The sequence below is a fragment of the Poecilia latipinna genome, unplaced genomic scaffold (assembly GCF_001443285.1).
Source record: "Poecilia latipinna isolate Pla-1442-1.1 unplaced genomic scaffold, P_latipinna-1.0 Scaffold2931, whole genome shotgun sequence".
Taxonomy (NCBI): domain Eukaryota; kingdom Metazoa; phylum Chordata; class Actinopteri; order Cyprinodontiformes; family Poeciliidae; genus Poecilia; species Poecilia latipinna.
Window position 1 is genome coordinate 20,543 of NW_015115547.1, and position 4,309 is coordinate 24,851.

Sequence of the window (4,309 nt, forward strand, 5' to 3'; positions counted from 1 at the left end):
TGCACATATGAAGGTCCAGATAGACTCTCTTCCCCATGTGGCTCCGTGCAGGAAGTTATGCGACACCATGATGTCTGGAAAACATGTTAATCCTTCACTGAGGATCATAATCGTCTAAAACTGGAAGTAGATCTGAAAACACTCACCTGATGAGGAGAAAGACAAGAAAAGAAACTTTGTGATCACAAGAATCACAAAGATTTTCTCTCCATAATGTTCCCGATGCATTTTATGTGCTGGAAGAAAAGAGCAGCAACAACTATGTCCTTCTTTTCCGCCTCTTCATCAAATCTCTGCTCCTCCTTCAACATGTTGGGACATGAATGGAATGGAAACAAACCAGGATTTAAACCATTTAGATCAACTTCCAGTAACAACCAGAAGACATTATGGCTTTACTTTGTAAAAAATAAAATGTTACTCTGCAGTTAAAATATGGACCATTTCTATAGTTTATTGAAATAATTAAAACAGGAGAGATGAAGAAAAATGAACTTTATTTAAATCTACATAATAAAACAAACATCTTCAACATTTATATTAGAAACTGCAGTTTAACCACAGCATTGCAGCCTGTGATTCAGACACTTTGGTTCTGAATCATAAAAGCAGATCAAAGAGTTTAATGAAAGCAAAAAGACAAAAAAGAGTAAAGTGTAGAAATTACATAAAAATCTGTATTTTATGTTACAATTTTGCTCTCCAGTATGTTAAACTTCATTTTTTATCTTTATATTTTAATATTTAATTTTTTTATGAAGCTACATGCTTCATTTTCTTGTCATTTTGCTGTTATGACACATGAACATCACCTTCAGGACAATAAAAGATACTTTTATTCTTTTACCACATAAGAAAAACACAAATCAAATGATGAGAAAATCAGACGCAGATCAGATTTCACACACAGGAAAACAAAACATATTAAACATTCATACTTAAACATTATTAGTCTGAAAACTTGAAGGATTTTTACAGACATTTAGACTGATCAGCTGTTTCCCTTTAACACCCTGGATAAAAACCCAAATACAGATAAAAACAAAGTTTGATCAAATCAAAAATGCTGATTAATGAACAGCTTCAGTCACATGAGAAACAAACAAACTTATTGTTGTAAATTACACATTTAAAACATGTAATTAGTGTCTATTATAGATTATGGAATAAAAACATGATCAGAAAACCCAAAATCTCCCCAACTTCAGTGAATAAAAGTTTTATCATTTCCTGTTATGTTTGCAGCAGCAGAATCTGTTAAACTTGAAGCCATTTAAGGTCAAAAATGTTCTGATCAGCCAACCTGATCCTCTGAATATAGAAACATGAACGAGCTTGAAATGATCTGAACATGATGAAACCTGCAGGCTGGATTCTGCTGCTCAGCTGAAACTGGAAACATGAAGGAAAAACTGGGACTTTTCTGTGCAATAATAAATCTGTAGTTTATAAAGTGGATCACATGGTTACAAAATGCATTCAGAGTTATTTTTGTATCTGTTATTCCTTGTAAGTCCAGTGAAATTAATTCCTCCACACATTCAGAAGACCTGCATTTAATTTATTTAGTTCATTTCAATCATATTTTGTCCAATAGTTTTAACTGGATGCTGTTATTAAACAGGTGGTGGTCAGTAAATACACTGTAAATATTCAATGTCAAAGTTTAATGGCTCACAGATATTTCAAGAACAGATTGGGTAAAGTGTGTAAGAGTTAAACTAAAACCAAATAGGTGATGATTTTCTGCCTCCTGGTATTTTACATGTTTAACTCAAACCATAAAATCACTTAAAGTTAAAATTGTCTGGAAACAAGTTCTGCTATCATTTCCTGTTATCTACTGAAAGTATTATCAGAAGCTTTATGCTGTGAACAGTTATATTTGGAAATGTATTTTTCTTCACTGTGAATTTATTTTTAAATAAATATTTTTTTGATATTTTTTCACTGTATCCGTTAAGATACCAGAATTTACTCATAACTTTATATTTTTGCTTCTGATCTCATATTTATTCTCAAGTCATAAGTTTTGATCAGTTTCTCAGCATTCCACTTTTCACCAAATACTTTTAGATTTGAGAACTACTTTTGACTTTTACTCCAGTAGATACTGCAGTAGTTTTATTATAACTTTTATACATTTTTAGCGGCTGCACCATCTTTTACACACACCGTCTTCACTTTTTACAACAGCCAGATGTGTATTAATAATTCTGTCAAATCAGCATCTTTTGTCCCACAACCTGTGAGGTTGGATGGATTATCTCAGCAAAGGAGAAAAATTAATATCACAGATTTAGACAGATTTATGAACATTTGAGAGTAAAAAGTGAATTATGTATGAAGATAACGTTTCTAATGCTTGAGTTCAGTTCACAGTAAACTGGGATCAAAACAAAAAGGTTTGATTTACAGTTTAGTAAGTTTGTTCTTTTTTTTTTTTAACCAAAGCGGTTTAATACTGACATGGTTTAAAATAAATCCTGGTTTTAAAACGTCACTTATTTAAATCCAGGCCTGCAGAGTCATCATTCAGCTGCAGCTTCATGTGAACCTTCAGGAGGCTGAAGTTCAGTTCCTCTGTGAAATGTCTGTTATTCGTTGCATGTCCTCCACACATCCAGAAGTCCTGAATTTTAATGCATTTGGTTCATTTAAATGATTTAGTTCAGAATCCACTGAGGACAACGAGCTGCACCATCATCTCAGCTGAATTCTGTTTTAAAGAGGAGGTCAGTAAATTTAAAGTTAATTACACACTCTTTCTATACACACTAACAGAGATGTTAGTGTGTAGAAAGAGTTAAACTAAACCAATCCTGATAGAAACCATCTGGACTCAGTGGTGCTGATTTTCTCCTTCCTGCCTCCTGATATTTTACAAGTTTAAACCATAAAATCACTTAAAGTTTAAGCTAAAATTATCTGGAAACAAATTCTGCTGTCATTTCCTGTTATCTATTACCAAAAGCTTTATGTTGTAAAACAGTTTTAATAGGAAACATTTTTCTTTAATGTGAATTTATTTTTAAATATGTTTTTAAATATTTTTCACAATATCTTTTAAAATACCAGAATTTCTTCAAATTTATTCTCAAATTAAATCATATGTAATGATCAGTATAAGTTCAGTCTATTTACCATCAGTTTCTCGTCATTTCAGACTTTTCACCAAAAAGCCCAAAACTCATCTGTGTATTAATAATTCTTTCAAATCAGCATCTTTTGTCCCACAACCTGAGGAGATGTAGATTATCTCAGCAAAGGAAAATATCCCAGATTTACACAGATTTATGAACATTTGAGAGTAAAAAGTGGAGTATCTATGTACAAAATATTTCCTACATTTGAGTTCAGTTCATAGGAAACTGGTATTAAAAAACATTTGATTTACACTTTTGTACCTTTCTGTTCTTTTTAACCAAAGTGGTTTAATACTGACATGGTTTAAAATAAATCCTGGTTTTGAACGTCACGTATTGAAATCCAGGCTGCAGAGTCGTCATTCAGCTGCAGCTTCATTTGATCTTCCAGGAACCTGAAGTTCAACGTCTCTGTGAAATTGAATATTAAAACATAAAGATTATTCTCTGATCAATATCAGCTTTTCTTATTTTAGAGCTGATGTTTGTTCATGTTAATTGAGATCAATATATTCATAAACATGTTTATATTGGTTCCAGATGATCAATTCATTTGAGTTTTAACCTGTTAACTGTCCATCATCTGGTCATAAATGTGTAAAATCTTTACTCACTGATCAGCTTGAGCTCCTCCTGCTGTGGAGATGAAGAAAAAATAACGTTAATAATCAGATTATTGAAATACATGAAATCAATCTAAAGGCGATTTGTTATTTTACCATTTGTGCAGTATTTCATCCGTAAAATTATTACTGCAACAATCAAAATGATCAAAATGATCAAACTGACAACCACAGCGATGAGGATGCCGTTATGAACGACTGGATCAACTGAAATACAGAACAGGAACATTTTCTGAATGAATATTTTTAAATTAAAAGTGTTTGTCGTTTCCTAACTGTCATTCAGATGGCCATGACCTTTGACCTCACCTTGGTTTATCCTCACAGAGGTCTTTGTAATAATCGTCTGGTCTTGGTTACTGAGTTCGCAGGTGTAGACCCCCTCCTGCTGTGATGTCATTTCCTGTAAGGTGAGGCTTCCTGACCTTGACTCGACCTTCACATGTTTCCTCCAGGCCTCTGAGACTCTGGGGGAGACGCTGGGCTCCGTCTGACTCAGGATGATCTGATCGTTGAACCTCCAGACCAGGCTGGCTGCAG

At 33.3% G+C, this 4,309-nt stretch overlaps 1 long non-coding RNA gene across 1 annotated transcript; it reads right to left on the reverse strand.

Moving 5' to 3' along the window:
* Positions 1 to 478: 478 nt before the first annotated feature.
* On the reverse strand, positions 479 to 3,843 carry LOC106939628 (uncharacterized). Its single transcript, XR_001422885.1, has 2 exons — positions 3,761 to 3,843; positions 479 to 3,557 (listed from the first exon to the last, which is right to left on the reverse strand). It is a non-coding gene; the product is annotated as an uncharacterized LOC106939628 (long non-coding RNA).
* Between the last annotated feature and the right edge of the window lie 466 nt (positions 3,844 to 4,309).